We start from the raw sequence: 24,783 nt of genomic DNA on the forward strand, positions 1-24,783 counted from the left end.
CATACTCTCAACCCGTTCGCCCAGCATGCAATTGCATCGGTGACGTCACGCCGAATGCACCGACAAGCGGTTAGGATGCAGTGCGCCGCGCGAGGTATTTTGTTGTTGCTGCATTTACTCCATTGAACTCCGAATGCAATCATTTTTTATACTATTAGTAACTGCTTATGGTATACTTATCAACATGCGTAACATTTGAATTAGGACGTTGTAAACGATTGAATTATATCGATATTTTATGTTGAGTAATATACAGTATGTCCGCGAATTGTCTTTACAATAGGCTTAAAGTTTTTTTATTATAAATTAAAAAAAAAACACATGAAAATATGTTTGAATTTTTTCCCAGTCCTAAAAACCGAAAAGCGTTTCTATAAGATCGGCAAAAAAAAGTTTTTTTAATTTCACTCAAAATGAGTTATTTGGGTCATAAATGACCTAAATACAAAATATTTTTATGGTGTCTGTCTGTCTGTCTGATCGTCTGTCCGTCTGTCTGTCTGTCCGTTTGTAACACGATAATTCAAAAACCGCTAAACCGATTTTAACCAAATTTGGCACAAAAATACTGTGGCACCCGAGAATCTGGCCATTAATTTTTGGTGGGGGTAGGGGGTTGGTAAGGGGGTATGGGAGGGGGTTAAAAATTAAAAAAAATCATAACTCCAAAATTACAGTAGCTAGCGAAACGCGGTTTTCAATTTAAGATTAGGAATAATATTTGCAACAAAATTTGTAATAACATCAACATCAGTCAAAGTCGTAGTTTTTGAGATAAAAAAAAATTGGAAAAATTTTTTTACTTTGAAACTAAAAGAACTGCCTACCAACTTTTTATTAACATATTTTAGTATGGGCGGTTTTACGTGCCTCCCGGCGCCAATATTTTGATAGATGATTATTATTAATTTTGATTAACATCATATTCTTTGCTGTTCTTTAAGTATCACATTTTCCGATAACTATTATCACCCTTTCCGTAGCATCGAACTAAATAAATTTTGTGCTTCTTTAACATTTAAAAACGAGACATCTGTTTTTCTAAAACCGATAACGTTAATGCCATTATAATTTAATTGTATGTGAGCGATGGTCATTTCCTCTAGCCTACTTGACGTCGTTTTTTCTCAATTGCAAAGGCACTTTACAAAAAAATCAGAACGAGTACAGAAAAGCAAAGTATGATCTGAAAGATTATTAGAATTATGTATACATAGATTGTTCCTGCAATTTTTCGATAACCAAGAGAATTTTAGAAACTGTCTAAAACAAGCCATGCTTTATTATTAAAAATTGCATTATTATATGAAATAAAATTTTAAAAAATTAATCAAATATGTATAATAACAATTGGTTGGAAAAAATCATCAAAGTGCTTGATAAAAATTTGAATTTACGACTGTAGTCAAGTATATTGTAATTTTAACTATTCAAATATGTATGTAAAATATTGACAGAAATTAATATTAAAAGTAAAATTACTATTGGGACTGGGACTAAACAGCAGAACTCATTATCCACTCAGGAACTCCGGAGCAAGATCTTTATCTACCTACCCCACGCTCAGAGTTAGTTAGCTCTATATTATACAACTCGAAAAAAATGCACCTGCCATTTGAAATCAAATCCGTAACATCATTTTCTTCATTTCGCAAAGCATTGAAATCTTATTTACTAGACGAGGCTTTCTACGCCGTAAATGACTTATATTTTGATAATCGAATTTGATCTTGTAAACACTGGTACTGGTCTAATATTTGCTATTACTATATTTAGTATAAACTTACTAAATATTTTTGAATCTTATTTTTATTTTTTTACATTGTAAATATTTATAAATGTTTATTTTAAATCATAAGACTGACAATGTAATTTGTATACTTGTTTTGTATTCTCTTTTGTTTGTTTACTTTACCTTCTATCTACAAATTGTAAAATTTTTTGACAATGAAGGCATTATTTTATTTTTTTCATTAACGTTTCTCCCGAATAACGCACGCATCAGTTTGATTATAGAATATCGATTTTTAAGTTTTCATCCCCAAATTAAAATCACCCTCACTGGACGCATACTGGACACCCCTCCCGAAAAACAATAATGCAACCCTATCGCGACGCATCGTCAACAAAGAGGGTGAAGCGATCGCGAAAGAGATGCGAATTAAATAAAAAGCATAAATAAACAAAACGAAACCACCCCTTTTTGTTTTATTTAAACTAATTCCCATTGCATTCTAAATAAATTCCTGATGAGGAGCGCAGAACGGTGCTGTAGGTGGTACGGCCCCGGCTTTCCGTAGTGCATATCGCCGATGCAGTTGGAAATGCATCTCAAGGTCATTGCACGCACGCGGCTGCACCGCGCCGTGGTGCCTTTGGTGCATTCGTTCGGCGAGGAGCACGAAATTTTATTCGGTTCAGTAGGTACTTTGATTTAAATGAAAACTAAGTTTGTGCGTGCTTTTAATAGGGTTGCCAACTTTCAAATTAAAAAAAATAGGGCTCCCCTCCCCTATTTTCAAATTAAAAAAAATATGGGAGGGGAGGGTAAAAAAGCGAAGCAGGCGAAACATTTTTTCAATCTTTGTTGCCCAAATGTTGTCAAGCATTTACTTGAAATTTATATAAACGTTATTACTTTCTTAAAAATATTTATTTCCAAGAAAATAGGCCTTCAAATACGAAGTTTTGGTAAAAACTTGAATTAGTTACTTTGAAAGATCTAAAAACGAACTGTGAAAGATTTTTATTTAAATTCACCCCCGAGAAGGGGTGAAATAAAAAATAAAATTATTTTTTCGAAATTTCGGACTAAAAAACTCTTTACATTCTTTCCATCAAAAGAAAAAGATCAGTAATCAATGAATCATTGTATTCGTCAGTGTCCAACTAAGTCTGAGGCCAAAGAGCGAAGATATATGTCTTTTTGATTGTGCTTTATGTTAAACAAAGTAATTGTTAGGTCTGTTTGACAGATCGCAATGAAGCAGTCAACTGTTTAGTGCTATTAAACTTAAACTGGAGAGTTGCTGTACCTATTATGTTTTTATCAATCGTATTACTAAGAGTAGTACTATATTGTTTTGAACTAAGTAAAATTAACTTTTGTTTAAGTGAAATTGGATTCGGAGATAATATTACAGAGTTTGTAACTCCTAGAATAAAAAATTTGTGATTTTTTTTAAATGCAGACCTAAAGTATAGGATGTAGTATCTACTAGGATGTATTTCAGAAAAGTATTTTAACTTCTATAGTGTGGCTCAAAAAAGTGTGAGTGGATCGGGATGATTTTTTTAAAATGGAACACCTTGTATATTATTGCATGTTTCGCTTCCTTTCAGATCACTTTCCATAATCCTATGACATGAGTAAATATATTTCGGTAATTTCAAAGATATTAATAAATAAATAAAAATTATATATTTTTCAAACTTCTTTAAAAAAATTATTATAAATATATAAATCTGTCCTGGTATCAATACTATATTAGGTATTTACTTTAGATCGTCTAATATTTACTTTGCTATAAATCCTCAATGTTGTCAATCCTCAGTAATCCTCAATGATAGAGGGTGTTCAAAGTTCTACGCCAAATTGTCTAAATTATAAAATCATTTTTCTTTGATTTTTTAAATGGAACACCCTGTATATTTTTTTTTACTAGATAGGGAGTTAAAAAATGAATGAATTTTAACTCTCCATCTATTGAAAAAATAATATATAGGGTGTTCCATTTAAAAAATGAAGAAAAATTATGTTATATTTTAGAAAGTTCGGCGTAGAATTCTGAACATCCTGTATGATTTACGACTACCATATTTATAGCAAATTAAGTATATAGCATCTAAAGTAAATACATAATACAGATTTGATTTCAGGACAGTTTTTGTATTTTTAATAACTTTTTTAAAAAAGGCTGAAAAATATACATTTTTTATTTATTTATTAATATCTCTGAATATTTACTCATATCTTAGGATTATATAAAGGGATCTGAAAGAAAGCCAAAATTGCAATAATATACAGGTTGTTCCATTAAAAAAAAATAATTGCGATCCACTCACACTTTTTTGAGCCACTCTATAAAAGTTAAAATATTTTCCTGAAATACATCCTAGTACATACTTTAGGTTTGCACTTAAACAAAATTCCCAAGTGTTTTATTCTAGGAGCTACAGATACCCGACGCACTATTGCCGGACCCTGTATAATTATAATTAATTTATTTTTGTTTTTCCCAAAATATTTTGATTAAAAAAAAATATGTAAAAGTGGGCAGCGCATATAAAAAACCTTGACTCAAGTCTTGCTTTTGAATAAAACATACTCTTTTATGCAGCTATACAGGGTGTCCCAGATTTTAATCGGGAAAATTTAATAGACGATAGAACTTGCAAAAAAAAAGTTCATATCAACTTGTAAGATTTAAAGCTTTCTTTTCGAGATACAGGGTACCATTAGAATACCAATTATAATATTAATTACCAATTAGAATTTATTTTTTTTCGCAAGAAGTAAGCAAGATAGACAAAAAAGTCAGGAGACAAAAAAATAATATTTTTAATTACTAAATCAAAAAATAATATGAAACTTCGAAAAAAGCAGTGGCGTGCCTATTTTTTCCTTTAAAATAATTTAACAGTGATGCCCCACCGCCGCCCCTGGTCATTAAACTTAAATGTAATTACACAAATTAAGTCCCATAGTAAGTATTATAAACGGGTCAAGTTATATCAAAATCGATTAAATAGTTTTTCAAATATCTTAAATGTTTTTTCTTTTATAAGTAACTTTAACACCCTGTATCTCGAAAAGGAAGCTTTAAATCTTACAAGTTGATATGAACTTTTTGTTTTATTTTTGCAAGTTCTATCGTCTGTTAAATTTTCCCGATTAAAATCTGAGACACCCTGTATAGTGTCTCTAATAAACTCACTTTATTACAACAAAGTTGCAGTGACCGTCGCGTCCGTGGTCAGGCCATCTGCCATATATTTAAATATCGAGACAAGACCTGTTCTGCTGGTTTTTGTCGGGCGATTTAGAGAAAGAAAAAAAGTAAAAAAAAATAAAACGCAATTAAATAAAATAAAGTAAAAAGAGAGGATTAAGAAGGAGGAGAGCCATCACCTGGCACTAAATAAGGACTTTATTGAGATTATTAGCGCGCTGTCCGCTTTTCGACCGTCACAAGTCTCAATAAAATGGAAAATTTAAATCTAAACCGGTCGCCGACGTTGCCAAGTTATACCGGGTGTTGCTCAAAAGTGGCTCACCTCCAAGATTATTAAATTTCCGTGTATAAGAGTCCATTTCACTAGTTCGAAAAAGTAGCGAAGTAAGCGTTCGGAATTTAAGGTTTTATGTAAAACTGGCTAGGTATTTTTACACAAATGAAGAAGGAAATTAAAAATAAAGGATTATACTATATCCGTATTGTAGTACATTTTTAGACAACTTCTTTATTTTTAAGATTTTTATGGTCAAACATCAATAAAATATTCCTTATGTTTGGACTAACTTTTCTCGAAAATAAAGACATAATTTAAAATTCCGTCACAATACGGAAATAGATTGAAGTTTTGTGATTACAATGATATTATAATTTATATGGTTGTGTAACAAATTACTCGCCATTTTATGGCAAATGCTGAAGCCCTGCAAACCTTAATCAAGCCTTAATCAAAAGACGTGTGTTTTATTGGCTAAGCCTTAGGCAGATTTCTGAAATATAATAGATATTTCCTTCGGCCACACACCCGCTTTACCCGACCCCTGAGAGCGACCCGAACAGTATACAGCGTAATAGACTCTTAAGTACATTATAAGACATTTTACTCAAGTGGCGCCGCAATGAAAAGAGCTTTCTATTCTCTATATTTCCCCGCTTCATTGTTGAAAATCGGTCGAGTCATTGAGAAAATATGAAGGATTGAAATTTGAAAAGTTTATTGAAACATTTATCAGAGTAAATGATAAGGATAAATTCCTTCGAGCAATTTGCTGTTTTTTCTTATTATTTCTAGATGTTTACGCATTTTTTTCACTTGCCACAAGGTTGAACGATCAGGTGTGGTAGTTGCTAGATAGCTCTTCTGTGACTTGTGCGTTGAAGTTCTTTTCCATATTGTTAAACTTTTTAACAATTATGGTGAACTCACTTGCAGAAAAAGTGGAAATAATCGATCCTTATTTTAAAAATAATGAATGTGGCAATCGGTTTGCGCAGATATTCAATAAACGCAATCCTGACAAACACATTTATGGTAAAATTGTTCGCGAGTTAAGCCCCATACTCACACTTCGCTCCTTCCTCTCCTTACTTCCTCGCGTTCCTTTGTCCCTTCGCTTCCTTCCTTCATCCATTCGATGCTTGGAAATTAGTCAATTATGCAACAACATACTACAAAATATTTTTAATATAGCAGCTACATGTTTAATACGAAATATCTAGTAACCTCTAAAATTTTTAAAAAATCCGAAAGGCGCATAATTTTTATTTTATAAAACTGCAATTCTTTGTCGTAAAAAATAAAAATTGAATTTTAATAATATATATTTTTTTTAATAAATCCGAATATTTCAGTATCATGTACAAGGTATATCAGTATGAATGTACAAGGCGAGTCAACAATAGCGTAAAGTTTATTATGTAATTTATATCGAAACCATGAAATATGACATACTAATTAAACGTTAATGATGTCAATCCCCATTTCTTCAGATATTTTTGTAAAGGCATCATGCACACTATTTCTATTTTTTTATTTTTGTCGCTACGATTACATAAATATGGACATGCATTTTTTCACAAATATGAAGACAATATTGTTTTTTTCTTCCATTTTTTAGACTATTGTGTGTGAATTACTTTTATATGGACTGGCGATTGCTAGATGTACAGGATGTCCCATTTTTGTGTGCTTTATGGGGTTTCTGGGTCTATGAGTAGAGATATAAAGATGCTGTTTTCACATCATTGTTCTACTTATTATGAAAATAAATATGCTACACACATATTTATCCTAGCCTTCTTAGTTCAAAGTTATTTCTTATTTCTTTCTTTTACTTTTTATTTTTTAATTAGTAGAAATTTTTGCATATTTCGATAACCTTTGTATCTCGATTATCTTATAACTAACAATAATGTGAAAAGGGTCAGTGATGGGCGGTGGGTAAGTACCCAATTTGTAGATAAATAAAATCTCGGTATATATGTATATACCTGTAGATTTAGATGAACATCCTAATTTTAATAAAAGGAGTTTCCGACGACCGCATAGTAAATACCCGCTATAATACTGGGGAATAGAAATATACCAATATATAATATCTACAATATATATAAGAAATATTGTAGATATACTCGTATTCCTGATATTACTGGTATTATACCGGGTATTTACTATGCGGTCGTTGGAAATACCTTTTATAAAATTAGACTGTTCATCAAAATGTACAGGTATATACCGGATACCCTGATTTTGTTTTGTTCTACCTATTGAGTACTTACCCACCGCCCGTGTCTCATTTTTCAGGTAGAATGGTTCGTCACTGCCAGTGGTTCTTCGTTGGGAGCTGTCTATTTCGAAAAATGACTGAAACTTATGTTCTTTTTTTTAAACAGGACACTCTATATATTATTTTTTATTTTATTTGCCTTGTTATGAGCTTTCGAAAATTATAATATACTCTATATTTATTTATTTAGGTACTGCTAAACTGCTAAACGGCTCTTATAAAATAAGAGCCGTTTATTTAACTTAATTTTACCAGATAATTTTGCTTTGCATCGTGATATTTTGATAAACTACACGGAAACTGAACTTGTGCTGCTTTTAAATAACATGCCAATAACCAACATTTTACGTCGAATAAATTAGTTGATTGTTTTGATTACCTAATTTAAACAGGCCGACTATGTAATAAAGTTAAATAATGCATTTTTACCCCGTTTATGAAAATAAGTATTTTAGAAAGCTCGTAACAAGGAAAATAAAATAATATACAAAATATCGTATTTAAAAAAACATATAAAAGTTTTAGTCAGTTTAAAAAAAGACAGATTCCAACGAAGAAATAGTTACGTCACTGCATTCTACATGAAAAACTGTACGGGAGACCGTTTTCACCTTTTCGATAAGTTATGATACAAAGGGGATCGAAAAATGCAATAATTTCAGAATCGCCCTATATTTTAGGAAGTAAGAGAGCTAGGACATATCTGTATGTTTAGCATCTTTAGTTTCATAAAAAAGTAACAGCGTAATGTGAAAACCGCATCTTTGTATCTCGATTCATAAACGAGAAACCCTGCAAAACACACGAAAATGGGACACCCTGTACAGACGTACTGCCAAATCAAGAAATCAACTACGAATGAAATCCAAGATCGATTTATATATTTTATATATTTTAATATTTTTTTGTGTTCGTGATAATTCCTTTGCTACTTCCTCCAAAAACCGACAGTACGTGGAAGGAGCGTTTCGAGGAAGTAAACGGACGAACTAGCGTTTTGACGAAGGAGGAAGGAACATACAGTCGCATAAAATCGACATTTTTCCATAGTAAATATATGATTTTTGGACGAAGGGACGCGAGGAAGGAACGAAGTGAAGTAGCGAAGTGTGAGTATGGGGCTTTAGTAGCAAAATTTCACAAAACTTGCAAAAAAAAGAGGCAGAGGGAAAATCCTGTACTAAATGAAGCTATGGAGGTATTTGTATTGGGCCAAGTTACCATGGAGAGTACGCTGAGTACAAGAAAATTAGCCAATGAGACCGGCGTGAATCGTACAAGTGTCCAAATGATATTAAAAAAACACAAGTTCCACCCGTACAAAATTCAGTTGGTACAAGAACTCAACGAAGACGATTTTGATCGTCGCGGGGTAGTATTTTTGGAAATTCTATTGTGGGTCAGTTTAATGATATTGAGACCGCACCTGATCGTTCAACCTTGTGGCAAGTGAAAAAATACGTCAACATCTAGAAATAATAAGAAAAAACAGCAAATTGGTCAAACGAATTTATCCATATCATTTACTCTGATAAATGTTTAAATAAACTTTTCAAATTTCAATCCTTCATATTTTCTCAATGACTCGACCGATTTTCAAAAACGAAGCAGGAAAGTATAGAAAATAGACAGCCCTTTTCATTGCGGTACTACTTGACCCCCCTTTCCATTTGAAAAAAATTGGGGGATGACACCCCCGCTTAGAGGGTTGAAGATTTTGCAATCATTTTTGGGGCAAAAGTTGTCCCCCTTACAAACAAAATTGACGTGTTTTTGAATTTTCTGAAAAAACAATTGCCCTGGTCGTTATGCCTTGCGGAACGTTTTCGATGGGCCACCCTGTATAAGAGTCTCTTTGTATCCTTTTGAGATACGAAACCCTAAAAATACCTTTTTGTGTTTCTAATATATATAATATACTCTAAAAGTATGTTAATAATAATGTTATACATCTTTGGTAACCAAGGATTCTTAATCAACCTTTTCTCGTATAAGTAGTTCCTCCACTCAAAAAAGGAACAAAAAGCAGGAAAGTTTGACGGAAAGCTGTAAATTATACACCGTATTAATGGAATCCTGTGATAACACCGACCAGTGCTCGTTACGTAGCAACGGCTATCCGCAATTATCGCGAACCGCAATCTCGAGGAATAGGAGGACTCACCGTATATGGGAATGGGTTCCATGTCTTCCGCTATCTATTTCATAAACCTGTCTACCAAGTCTAATAAACCAATTACCAGCTTCATTAATGTTTCCTATCTTTAATCGGCTCCATTATGCTGAAACTCTTGTTTCTCTATTTGGAAATGTTGGATTTGTAATTAGTTCTAGAAGATTTTTGTGTCTAAATTTTTTTTAAGAGACCTCAAAAAAATTATCTTGAAGTATGAGCTCAAGGGCGGAGGACCTTTCTATTACTTGGAGAGATTTTTTTAGTCTAGTAACCTACTCTATTGGTAGTCTACCAACCTTTTTCTCAGAGTATAAAGTAAAAAAAAATAGTCCATGCATTCATTGAATCTTATTAGCTTGATTTTAATAATCAAAAGCTATGGTATAACGTAACAAAAACTGGGGGAATAAGATACCTAGGAAGAAAGAGATTGGAGAAAATAATTTTCTTTTTTTTCTTTTTGTATAATTATTTTGTGCCTCTCGGCGATCCGAGCGGAGACTTTAATTAAGGAAATTATACAGGCAGCCGTAATGGTCGCCGGTGCCGCCATCTCGAGAGCGTTACGGCGAAAGAGTTATGTTCCGAATTTCAGGCGTTTTAATTAAGTCAACCGGGAGGCTGAAAGAATGCCCGCGCTGTGTTTAGATGGCCTTTTTCTACTCCATCTTCATCGTTTTTCTTCAGCTCGACATCTCGAAAGATTATACTATATCCGATTTTTGGAAAATATTATTAGTTATTAATAAAATTAAATAAAATATTATGGCATAGTTATGAAAGGGAGCCGAAACGACTGTGAAAATTACAGAGGAATTAGTATCATTTGTACTGTTGCTCGACTCTATGGCAAAATACTAAAACAAGATAGAAGCACAAATAACGGAATCGGAAGAGCAAAATAGTTTTAGACCGGGACGCTCATGTACTGACGGCATTTTCACTCTTAAGCATCTAATCGAAAAAAGGCTAGAAAGGGGAAGGACGGCCCACTTGACATTTATTGATCTACAGAAGGCATACGATATAGTCCCACTAAGTAAGTTGTGGGTGTCAATGCAACATTTTGGTATCAGTAGTTGATATGTCCAAGCAACAAGAAAATTATACGAGGGTTGCAGTAGCACAGTTAAACTTGGAAACAATATTTGCCAAGAATTTCTTGTGAATAAGGGCTTAAGACAAGGGTGTTCATTAGCACCAGCTTTATTTAAAGTATATTTGGAGGAAGTACTAAAGTGTTGGAAGATGAAATGCCGTGGAATGGGAATCCCAGTAGGAAAAGACACTTTATATACCTTACTCTTTGCCGACGACCAGGTCTTAATAGCGGGAGACAGAGACGACTCCAGTTATATGTTTAGGAAACTGCATGAGAAATATTCGAAATGGGGCCTAACAATAAACACAAAGAAGATGGAGTACATGGTAGTAGGTGATGACGAACGTTAGGATTTGGATGTAGGAATCGGTACAATTAAAAATGTCTGTATCTACATTTAAATACTTGGGCGTCACTTTTATAACAAATGGAAAAAGCACTCAAGATATTGCAAATAAAGTTGGTCAAGGAAAAAGAGTTATCGGTCAACTTAACTCGTTGTTGTGGAGTGACAAAATTTCCCAAAAAACAAAAATTATACTTTATAAAGCCATTTTAGAGAGCATTACCACTTATGGCGCTGAATCGTGGGAGCTAAACAAAGTAGAGAAAAATAAGTTGCTGTCTCTTGAAATGGATTTTTGCAGAAGAAGTTGTCGCATTTCAAGACTGGAACACATCTCAAATCAAAGAATATGAGAAATTACAGGAGAAAAAGAAACTATTCTCGACACTATTGACGGCAAAATACTAAGTTGGTACGGACACCTCCAACGAATGGATGATAACCGATGGCCAAAAATAATTCATTCATGGACACCCAGCGAAAGGCGGAAACGTGGAAGATCACCTCGAAGATGGAAACAGGGGCCTCCAGGAAGAAGACTGGACAGACAGAAATCTGTGGAAGTTGAGAAGCGGGAGACGACGAATGTCGTAAAAATCCGTACTATATATATTATCGCATAGTGTTAAATAAAATACAGGGTCCGACAATAGTGCGTCGGGCATCTCTAGCTTCTATACAATAAAAACTTGAGGATTTTGTTAAAGTATGTACTAGGTTGCATTTCAGGAAAATATTTCAAAGTGTGGTGTCAAAAAAGTGTGAATGGATGGGGATGATTTTTTTAAACTGAACACCCTGTATATTAGCATTTTTGCCTTCCTTTTTGACCACTTTACATAATCCTAAGATAGGAGTAAATATATTTCGATAGTTTCAGAATTATTAATAAATAAATAAAAAATATATATTTTTCAGCCTTTCTTTAAAAAATTATTAAAAATACAGGAATTGTCCTGAAATCAAAACTATACTAGGTATTTACTTTAGATGGTCTATACTTACTTTGCAATAAATATGGTAGTCGTAAATCATACAGGATGTTCAAAATTCTACGCCAAACTTTCTAAATAATTTTTTAAATATAAAATAAATTTTCTTTGTTTTTTTTTATAGGGATCACCCTGTACACCCTTTTTTTAATAGATGGAGAATTAAAAAATGAACATTTTTTGTATTTAGAGTATTTCAAAATGTTTAACGGTTTTATATTTCATATGGAATTTTCCACAGTAAATTTTACCGTTAAAAGAGCTATATGAAGTATGTATCTGCGTGTATCTGCGAAACCATTAAAATTTTTGAAATACTATAAATATAAAAAATGTTCATTTTTTAACTCTCCATTTAATCAAAATATAATATACAGAATGTTCCATTTAAAAGAACAAAGAAACGTTATTTTATATTTTAGAAAGTTTGGCGTAGAATTGTGATAACCCTGTATGATTTAAGATTACGATATTTACAGTAAAGTAAGTATAGACCATCTAAAGTAAACACCTAATATATAAAGTTTTGATTTTAGGACAGTTCTGCGAAGCACAGTTTGGGTTCTTTTTCACTTAATTTTTACTACCCGAAACAGCGTTACATCACACAAACCTCAGACCTGAGTGCTTTATAGTTCCAATAACTGCACTGTTAAAAATTAAATTTTTTTCATTATTTTCTTTTATCTGGTGAATATTAAAATCCTTTAAGGATCAGCCCAAAGAGACCTAATTACATTTAAAAAGATAAGACTAATTAAAAAAGTTTGAATGTTCAAAATTTCTCGGTAAAAAAAGAACAATTACTTCTAATGCCAACACAAAGCAAGGGAAGAAAATGCTGTCCCGTCTGATATAATAAGAGCCTTCAGCATTATTTTTTCACCCTCCGGCCAGAAAATAAATCCTAAAACACGAGAGGGGATGGTAGAGGGATAATTATCCATTGTTTTTTTCTTCCTTGCCGTATTTTAGGGATGAAATGGCGGATCTAATCTGTGTTGCGGTTGAGGGAGATTTTCAAATTACACGCTCGGTATAATTGGAGAAGTTTTTTGAATGGCTGCTGTTGGTAATCTTCGTTTCTTTTATAGGGCGGTATGGAGGGAATTTTTTGTTAAGAAAAAACGAGAGATTGTCCTGGATAAAGTTCTTCTTTTAAAATCATTTGGGAATTTTTTCGTTACTTTCGTAAAATAGGTATAGGAATTGCTTTTACAGTAGATCAAATGTAGGTGCTTGATACCTTTTTGACAAATTTTATTATTTTATATACACACACCGGAAAAATCTATGGATATCATTTTATTAAAGTTAAAAATAAATGTCCAGTTAGGCCGAAAAATCGATCTCGTTTTTCTTGAAAGGTTTCTAACAGGAATCACCATATGCCAATGATTTTGGGAGAAACTTCATTCTCATGCACGACAATACACGGCCTCATACAGCCAGAGTGGCATGTGAGTTTATCAATGCTCATCAATTAAACATCTTACCCTGGCCGGCACAATCTCCTGACCTCAATCCCATCGAGCACGTATGGGACACGGTCCAAAGAAGAATTTTGAGAATGGGTATGCCTCGTGAAACTCGTAGGGATCTGGTTCGGGCCGTGAATGCAGCGTGGCAGGCTGTATCTCAAGAAGAGATCGACAACCTGATCAGGAGCATGGAGAGACGATGTAGGGCTGTAATGAACAATAGAGGAGGCCATACTCTTTATTAAGTAAAAATGGTTTTTTTTTAATTCACAGTCTAGAATAAAAAAAATGTGTGTATTTTTTTGAGTTCAATAAAAATCAAGGTAAATTTGAAAAATTCGGTAAATTTCGCATTTTTATTTCCAATACTTGTAAACTATTTGTTTATTTTAATTTTATTATATCAGAAATGCAAATAATAAAATTACTGACGATGGCTGGATAAAATTGTAATATCCCTAGACTTGTCCGGTGTGTGTAGTTTATTATCTTTATGTATTTCTATTTAACATTTCTAAAGCTTCACATAAATACACATTTCGAAAATAATATTATATAAATTAAGGTTGTGACATTTTAAACATACTGGTTTTGAAAATATACTATGTATTAATAGTGACTGAAAATATTGAAACAGTGTGTTTGTTCGGCATACCAAAATAATAAACTTTCGCAACTTAACTAAAATTATTTGAAGTTGTTATTGACGCAAACATGTGAAAATACTATTTGCAAATGTGACGAGGCCTTAAATGTTGGAATATTTATATCTGTGTAGTAGTTTCGAAATTCAGTGTATTTCTTATGTTTATTTATTAATAAATTAATAACGTTATATCAGACTTACTAGAATAAAATAAAATAAAATAAAATAAAATATATGCCTTTATTGTCAAAAAATCTTACAATTTGTAGACAAAGGTAAAGTAAACAAACAAAGAGAATACAAAACAACTATACAAATTATATTGTCAGTCTTATTGTTTAAAATAAACATTAATAAATGTTTACAATGTCAAAGGAGAAAAAAATAAAAATTATATTCAAAAATATTTAGTAAGTTTATAGTAAATATAGTAATAGCAAACATTAGACCAGTGTTTACAAGATCAAATTCGATTATCAAAATATAAGTCACTAACAAGGCTTTCTTTGTTTAGTAAAAAAGATTTCAATGCTTTGCGAAATGAAGAAAATTATGTTATGGATTTGATTTCAAATGGCAGGTGATTGTGCATTTTTTTTGAGTTGTATAATATTGAACTTTTAACTAACTCTGAGCGTGGGGTAGGTAGATAAAGATCTTGCTCCGCGTTCCTGAGTGAATAAGTGTGAGATGGCCTATCTTGAGAAGCTGATACATGCTTACGTATTAGGCAAACGGATTCAAATATAAATAAGGAAGGGTTAATATTTGTAATTTAAGAGTTAATATTTGTAATTTTTTAAAAAAGTCCTGGCAATGAGTTCTGCTGTTTAGTCCCGGTGAATATCGAACAGCTCTCTTCTGGAGCTTGAAAATGCTGTCAAAATTTTTTTTTATTATTATTATTATATTTGGAAAATAAGACACTTTAAATTTCAAAAACACTAAATTATAATATCAAGTAGTGTGAAAAAATATAAAACTCCTAAATATATAAGAGATTTCCTTAATAGACCTAAGCTTTTAAAATAAACCCTCTATGCTAGGAACACCCTATCTCTTCCTACTTTCACTAAACCAAAACTACACCCCACAACATGGCTGCTCCCCTCTGTATTCAATCTATTTATATTGGACGGTGAGAGCAAAACAACATTTTCTTCTCGTGGCGGAGGGAAATAGTCAATTTCCTCACAATGTCCCCGTTGGAATGGAAAGCTTTCCCATGTCTTTGGTTAGTAAATTGCCTTATATTGTGGACATTACGCTTGTTACACTGTTTGATTGAATAGCTGGACGCTGATTAGAGTATTTTCTGATATAATTTTTGTAACATAATGTTTTTTTTTCAAACGTCGTAAAAGTCTTAATTTTTGCGACGTGATTGACAATATAAAAACGCAATTTTAACATTTATAGGCATAAAAGTAAAGCACTTTTACGCTTAAGCACAAAAGTACACTGAAAAAAGGATCTCTCATCACGAATATGACTTTGACCCAAAAGATTGGCGGTTTTCAATAGGGCCAAGAACGACGTTTCTTTACCCAAAGCATTAACTATCTTTTCATAAGCTTTAAAAAATTACTTTAGAGAATAGAAGAATCTATTTGTCCAAAGTATTTCACTCTTGGCCCAAAATGAATATGCAAAGAAGTTCTTGCTACAAGAACAATAGTCTCTTTGATTCATGCAAAAATTCTTGATTGAAAAGGAACACTTCTTGATTAAAGAGACACACTTTTCTTAAACCAATAGCGCATACTATTGACTCAACTAAAATTTATTTTGATCTAAGCGAAGTCTATACATCATATACAGGCATGTTACGAGGTATATTATTTTCTGATAAATTTAGGGTTTCCTGGTCTGTAGTAAGTAAAGTGATATTATTTTCCTCGATAGTAGTTATTTCTGCTTCTTCACTCCTTGGTATTTTTTGGGGTGGTTCATCGCTCTACAAATTACAAAAAAATGTTACATCACGATTAATCAAAGTAAAGCAAATAAATTATTAAAATTATAAGCTTTGGTCACATTTTGAATTTTTATAATACGACGACAAAATAAAAACACTAAATCACCACAATACACCAAAACACTTTTACTTTTACACTGGACGCGCGTTTCGCTAACCATGTTAGCATCATCAGCAGATGATTATAAACTTTTTAGTATTGTGGTGATTTAGTGTTTTTATTTTGCTGTTTCACACCAAAGGTTCCAACCCTCAACTGTAATAATACGACGACTTGAAATTCTAACATTTTTGTAATTATTTGCATATTGATACCTAAATTCTTATTAATAAAATTGATACCTATATTCTTATTCTATTAATAAATAATATTTTCTTGCCTTTAGCTGTGTATTTTTTCTAATTTCTAATTTTTTTTTGACGGGAGATGCACTAATATCTCACCGACACTTTACGACATCGTCTGTAGATATAGAAGAAGTTTTGCTTGCCGTATCGGTGAGAACCAGCCCCTGGACAGCCCACCTGATGAAGGGTAGGCCCAGAAACCGGTTGTGTGAGTGGAGCTTGGTTCCCCCCTTTACGACAAGCAAAACAATTCTTACTTTTTATTTTTTTAATTTTTCTCTACTTTCGATTTTTCGAAATTAGAAAAAATACACAGCTAAAGGCAAGAAAATATTATTTATTAATATACACTAAAGCTGTAAGAATTTTGTTCATTTCATATATTCTTATTCTATATATCTATAGGTGCATTAGGTAAATGTCTAGTTAGGTAAATGTCAGTTATCTAAACAGGTGCATTAGGTAAATGTCTCTTACCTTCAAATATAGCAAATAAATGCTCTAATTTCCATTTTTTCAGAAACTCCTTTAAAGAATCAAAAAAATCTAAAAAAAAAATAAAAAAATCTTTTTTATCCTAAAATTTGTCCATAAAAAATGACAAATGCATGTTAATAACGATCACTAATTTGTTATACGTTAAGCGTTAAGCGTTATGCGTTTAAAAAGCAAATAATGCAAAATTCCAAGTGGAATATTCCAAGCAAGAAAACCCGTGTGTACTATGATGTGCGACCAATGAAATGCGACGTACGACTGATCGGGCTGCCGACTGATTGTATATACCGTCCTTCGTCATTGTCTTTGCGTGTCGTTATTATTTTTCATCAAAAGAGTATTTAGCTATTGGAAAAATGGCCATGTTTCTTGAATGAAGTACTTCCTAGCGTATTTTTCTTATTATCTTAAAAGAAAGTAACTTGCACTTGGTTGAATGAAAATGGATTCAAGAGAAATTTTCGAATTTTTCAAGAGAACCAGTTTTTTTGAGTTAAGAGAGTTTTTCTTCAGGCAAAATATTTTCTTTTACGCTAAAACAAATTTTCTTGCCACTAATTTTTTTTTTCAAGACCGATGACGACTTTAGTTCAAGTCTATCTTTTTTATCAGTGACGAAAATATATTATTAAACTGACGTTAAGTGTCAAATTCAACGAGTGTAACTATTCTCATATATAATGACATACAAGATATTACTTTTAAACATTTTTATATTATTTGCAACGTTTGAAATTGTTTAAAAAATTATTTGAAACGTTTGAAAAAAATAGCATGTTCTATTCGGAGTAAAAATTACTTTTTGTGCCTCGACTGTAATGTCAAAGTACATTCTCGCCACAAAAAGTATCATTTTTACTCCTAACAAAACAATACACTATTAATTCTTGATGATTTTGCTATCAAAAGTCATTCAATTAAAAGGTAAGTTAAGAATTGACTCTCTCAAAATTAGGCAATACATATTCTTTAGAAAGTCCACTGTACCGAAGAAAATAATAGGGCGTTTGAAATTCCTTAGTGAAGTGCCTTTTTTTGTCGCTGAGAGGAAAAAGTTTCATTTCCGTAGTTGAAGCTTTCAGCAAAGAAAGCATAGTTGTCGGTTTGGCAAGGATCGAAGTAATATTTAAGGAATTTTGAACAAATCAAATTAATGATACTTTTATATTTCAGAAACTTATAGATAGATTATTTTGAGGTGACTATTGGGCCTGTTCCATTGAGTCTTTTGCATATTTGTTGTGGTTCTATTCTGATCTGTAGTTTACTAGTTCAAAAGTAGATATTAACAAAAGTTTAGCATTGTTCAAACTATACAGGGTGAGGCAACGATAGAGTAAAGTCCATTATCTCATTTGTTTCGAGGTTTATTTTTAAACTGAACACCCTGTATATTAGCATTTTGCCTTCCTTTTTGACCACTTTACATAATCCTAAGATAGGAGTAAATATATTTCGATAGTTTCAAATTATTAATAAATAAATAAAAATATATATTTTCAATATTTCTTTAAAATTATTGTTTTAAAAAAAAAAAAAATTGTCCTGAAATCAAAACTATACTAGGTATTTACTTTGGATGGTCTGTACTTACTTTGAAATAAATATGGTAGTCGTAAATCATACAGGATGTTCAAAATTCTACGCCAAACTTTCTAAATAATTTTTTAAATATAAAATAATTTTTCTTTGTTTTTTTTTATAGGGATCACCCTGTACACCCTTTTTTTAATAGGTGGAGAATTAAAAAATGAACATTTTTTGTATTTAGAGTATTTCAAAATGTTTAACGGTTTTATATTTCATATGGAATTTTCCACAGTAAATTTTACCGTTAAAAGAGCTATATGAAGTATGTATCTGCGTGTATATGCGAAGCCATTAACATCTTTGAAATACTATAAATATAAAAATTTTCATACTTTAACTCTCCATTTAATCAAAATATAATATACAGGATGTTCCATTTAAAAGAACAAAGAAACATTATTTTATATTTTAGAAAGTTTGGCGTAGAATTGTGATAACCCTGTATGATTTAAGATTACAATATTTACAGTAAAGTAAGTATAGACCATCTAAAGTGAACACCTAATATATAAAGTTTTGATTTTAGGACAGTTCTGCGACGCACAGTTTGGGTTCTTTTTCACTTAATTTTTACTACCCGAAACAGCGTTACATCAGACAAACCTCAGACCTGAGTGCTTTATAGTTCCAATAACTGCACTATTAAAAATTGTTTTGCTCAAAAATGTTTTCAAAATTGCTCAAAAATGTTTTCATTATTTTCTTTTATCTGGTGAATATTAAAATCCTTTAAGGATCAGCCCAAAGAGACCTAATTACATTTAAACAGATAAGACTAATTAAGAAAGTTTGAATGTTCAAAATTTCTCGGTAAAAAAAGAACAATGTCTTCCATTCCTTCATGCCGTAAACTCCGATTACTTCTAATGTCAACACAAAGCAAGGGAAGAATATGCTGCCCCGTCTGATATAATAAGAGCCTTCAACATTATTTTTTCACCCTCCGGGCAGAAAAGAAATCCTAAAACACGAGAGGGGATGGTAGAGGGATAATTATCCATTGTTTTTTTTTCTTCCTTGCCGTATTTTAGGGATGAAATGGCGGATCTAATCTGTGTTGCGGTTGAGGGAGATTTTCAAATTACACGCTCGGTATAATTGGAGAAGTTTTTTGAATGGCTGCTGTTGGTAATCTTCGTTTCTTTTATAGGGCGGTATGGAGGGAATTTTTTGTTAAGAAAAAACGAGAGATTGTCCTGGATAAAGTTCTTCTTTTAAAATCATTTGGGAATTTTTTCGTTACTTTCGTAAAATAGGTATAGGAATTGCTTCTACAGTAGATCAAATGTAGGTGCTTGTTACCTTTTTGACAAATTTTATTATTTTATATACACACACCGGAAAAATCTATGGATATCATTTTATTAAAGTTAAAAATAAATGTTTTGAATAAACAACCACATATTTGTAGGCCGATTCTTTCTACTTCGATTGAAACTTGATAGTCACACTAGTTATTTCTAAATTTGGGATATTTGCAGAAGTGTTTGTGCATTTTTTGTCAAATGTATAAAAAGCACCTAGCATCAATTGTTCGAATTTAACTTGTACTGGCTATGTTTTTACGATAACTGGCCAGAATTCATTCAAATAACTCTGTTTAGTATTAAACGACATTATGGAGCGTAGACATCTTAACTGAGACGAAATGCTAAGGGCCATGGGTATGCTCGAAGCTGGAATGCGCCAAATCGACGTAGCTAGAGCATTAAATACAACGCAAAGTGTAATATCGCGATTAAGTGCACGCGAAAGTGTTGATGTTGCTGAAAGGCACACAGGGCGACATCGCATTACTACCCCTCAGCAAGATCATTTTTTACAATTAAATGCTCGACGCCGAACGACTCTTACAGCACCAGAGCTTAGTTTAATTCTCCAGGAAACACATAATGTAACCGTTAGTCCTGACACTGTTCGCAATAGATTAAAAGTGGTCAACTTAAGAAGCAGACGCCCCTGGAGAGCTCAAACCTTAACGAGAGGAAATCGAGAGGTACGATATTTGTGGGCTCAATATCATGTTTAGTGGTCGAATGAACAATGGGCCAATGTTCTCTTCACGAATGAGTTACGCTTTGGAATTCCTCCGGATTCGAGAAGGCATAGGGTATGGAGAGAACCGGGAAATCTTATTCGGTTGGATCATGTTCAGGAAGTGCATCCTTATCAAGGTGGAACAGTTATGGTCTGGGGGGAGAGTACAGTTAGGCCGAAAAACCGATCTCGTTTTTCTTGAAAGGTTTCTAACAGGAATCACCATATGCCAATGATTTTGGGAGAAACTTCATTCTCATGCACGACAATACACGGCCTCATACAGCCAGAGTGGCAAGTGAGTTTATCAATGCTCATCAATTAAAGATCTTACCCTGGCCGGCACAATCTCCTGACCTCAATCCCATCGAGCACGTATGGGACACGGTCCAAAGAAGAATTTTGAGAATGGGTATGCCTCGTGAAACTCGTAGGGATCTGGTTCGGGCCGTGAATGCAGCGTGGCAGGCTGTATCTCAAGAAGAGATCGACAACCTGATCAGGAGCATGGAGAGACGATGTAGGGCTGTAATGAACAATAGAGGAGGCCATACTCTTTATTAAGTAAAAATGGTTTTTTTTTAATTCACAGTCTAGAATAAAAAAAATGTGTGTATTTTTTTGAGTTCAATAAAAATCAAGGTAAATTTGAAAAATTCGGTAAATTTCGCATTTTTATTTCCAATACTTGTAAACTATTTGTTTATTTTAATTTTATTATATCAGAAATGCAAATAATAAAATTACTGACGATGGCTGGATAAAATTGTAATATCCCTAGACTTGTCCGGTGTGTGTAGTTTATTATCTTTATGTATTTCTATTTAACATTTCTAAAGCTTCACATAAATACACATTTTCGAAAATAATATTATATAAATTAAGGTTGTGACATTTTAAACATACTGGTTTTGAAAATATACTATGTATTAATAGTGACTGAAAATATTGAAACAGTGTGTTTGTTCGGCATACCAAAATAATAAACTTTCGCAACTTAACTAAAATTATTTGAAGTTGTTATTGACGCAAACATGTGAAAATACTATTTGAAAATTTGACGAGGCCTTAAATGTTGGAATATTTATAACTGTGTATTGGTTTTGAAATTTAGTGTATTTCTATGTTTATTTATTAATAAATTAATAACATTATATCAGACTTACTAGAATAAAATAAAATAAATGCCTTTAATGTCAAAAAATCTTACAATTTGTAGACAAAGGTAAAGTAAACAAACAAAAGAGAATACAAAACAACTATACAAATTACATTGTCAGTCTTATTGTTTAAAATAAACATTAATAAATGTTTACAATGTCAAAGGAGAAAAAAATAAAAATAATATTTAAAATTATTTAGTAAGTTTATAGTAAATATAGTAATAGCAAACATTAGACCAGTGTTTACAAGATCAAATTCGATTATCAAAATATAAGTCTTTTACGGCGTAGAAAGCCTTGTCTATTAAATAAGATTTCAATGCTTTGCGAAATGAAGAAAATAATGTTATGGATTTGATTTCAAATGGCAGGTGATTGTGCATTTTTTTCGAGTTGTATAATATTGAACTTTTAACTAACTCTGAGCGTGGGGTAGGTAGATAAAGATCTTGCTCCGCGTTCCTGAGTGGATAAGTGTGAGATGGCCTATCTTGAAAAGCTGATACATGCTTACGTATTAGGCAAACGGATTTAAATATAAATAAGGAAGGAAGAGTTAATATTTGTAATTTTTTAAAAAAAATCTGGCAATGAGTTCTGCTGTTTAGTCCCGGTGAATATCGAACAGCTCTCTTCTGGAGCTTGAAAATGCTGTCAAAATGATTTTTTTATTATTACTATTATATTTGGAAAATAAGAAACACTTTAAATTTCAAAAACACTAAATTATAATATCAAGTAGCGTGAAAAAATATAAAACTCCTAAATATATAAGAGATTTCCTTAATAGACCTAAGCTTTTAAAATAAACCCTCTATGCTAGGAACACCCTATCTCTTCCTACTTTCACTAAACCAAAACTACACCCCACAACATGGCTGCTCCCCTCCGTATTCAATCTATTTATATTGGACGGTGAGAGCAAAACAACATTTTCTTCTCGTGGCGGAGGGAAATAGTCAATTTCCTCACAATGTCCCCGTTGGAATGGAAAGCTTTCCCATGTCTTTGGTTAGTAAATTGCCTTATATTGTGGACATTACGCTTGTTACACTGTTTGATTGAATAGCTGGACGCTGATTAGAGTATTTTCTGATATAATTTTTGTAACATAATGTTTTTTTTTTCAAACGTCGTAAAAGTCTTAATTTTTGCGACGTGATTGACAATATAAAAACGTAATTTTAACATTTATAGGCATAAAAGTAAAGCACTTTTACGCTTAAGCACAAAAGTACACTGAAAAAAGGATCTCTCATCACGAATATGACTTTGACCCAAAAGATTGGCGGTTTTCAATAGGGCCAAGAACGACGTTTCTTTACCCAAAGCATTAACTATCTTTTCATAAGCTTTAAAAAATTATTTTAGAGAATAGAAGAATCTATTTGTCCAAAGTATTTCACTCTTGGCCCAAAATGAATATGCAAAGAAGTTCTTGCTACAAGAACAATAGTCTCTTTGATTCATGCAAAAATTCTTGATTGAAAAGGGACATTTCTTGATTAAAGAGACACACTTTTCTTAAACCAATAGCGCATACTATTGACTCAACTAAAATTTATTTTGATCTCAGCGAAGTCTATACATCATATACAGGCATGTTACGAGATATATTATTTTCTGATAAATTTAGGGTTTCCTGGTCTGTAGTAAGTAAAGTGATATTATTTTCCTCGATGGTAGTTATTTCTGCTTCTTCACTCCTTGGTATTTTTTGGGGTGGTTCATCGCTCTACAAATTACAAAAAAAATGTTACATCACGATTAATCAAAGTAAAGCAAACAAATTATTAAAATTATAAGCTTTGGTCACATTTTGAATTTTTATAATACGACGACTTGAAATTCTAACATTTTTGTAACTATTTGCATAAAAAAATTGATACCTATATTCTTATTCTATATTCTATATATCTATAGTCACGCATGCATTATCTAAACAGGTGCATTAGATAAATGTCTCTTACCTTCAAATATAGCAAATAAATGCTCTAATTTCCATTTTTTCAGAAACTCCTTTAAAGAATCCATATATCCTAAAATTTGTCCATAAAAAATGACAAATGCATGTTAATAACGATCACTAATTTGTTATACGATATGCGTTTAAAAAGCAAATAATGCAAAATTCCAAGTGGAATATTCCAAGCAAGAAAACCCGTGTGTACTATGATGTGCGACCAATGAAATGCGACGTACGACTGATCGGGCTGCCGACTGATTGTATATACCGTCCTTCGTCATTGTCTTTGCGTGTCGTTATTATTTTTCATCAAAAGAGTATTTAGCTATTGGAAAAATGGCCATGTTTCTTGAATGAAGTACTTCCTAGGTATTTTTCTTATTATCTTAAAAAAGAAAGTAACTTGCACTTGGTTGAATGAAAAATGGATTCAAGAGAAATTTTCGAATTTTTCAAGAGAACCAGTTTTCTTGAGTTAAGAGAGTTTTTCTTCAGGCAAAATATTTTCTTTTACGCTAAAATAAATTCTCTTGCCACTAATTTTTTTTTCAAGACCGATGACGACTTTAGTTCAAGTCTATCTTTTTTATCAGTGACGAAAAATATATTATTAAACTGACGTTAAGTGTCAAATTCAACGAGTGTAACTATTCTCATATATAATGACATACAAGATATTACTTTTAAACATTTTTATATTATTTGCAACGTTTGAAATTGTTTAAAAAATTATTTGAAACGTTTGAAAAAAATAGCATGTTCTATTCGGAGTAAAAATTACTTTTTGTGCCTCGACTGTAATGTCAAAGTACATTCTCGCCACAAAAAGTATCATTTTTACACCTAACAAAACAATATACTATTAATTCTTGATGATTTTGCTATCAAAAGTCATACAATTAAAAGATAAGTTAAGAATTGACTTTCTCAAAATTAGG

At 32.1% G+C, this 24,783-nt stretch overlaps 1 protein-coding gene across 1 annotated transcript in view; it reads left to right on the forward strand.

The window, feature by feature from the left end:
* Positions 1-24,783, forward strand: part of LOC115883868 (homeobox protein abdominal-B) — a 249,361-nt gene that overhangs the window by 178,735 nt on the left and 45,843 nt on the right. The gene's annotated exons all lie outside the window — the stretch shown is intronic.

Source organism: Sitophilus oryzae, unplaced genomic scaffold, assembly GCF_002938485.1.
Source record: "Sitophilus oryzae breed Bouriz unplaced genomic scaffold, Soryzae_2.0 scaffold_2006_pilon_pilon, whole genome shotgun sequence".
In the NCBI taxonomy this organism is placed as follows: domain Eukaryota; kingdom Metazoa; phylum Arthropoda; class Insecta; order Coleoptera; family Curculionidae; genus Sitophilus; species Sitophilus oryzae.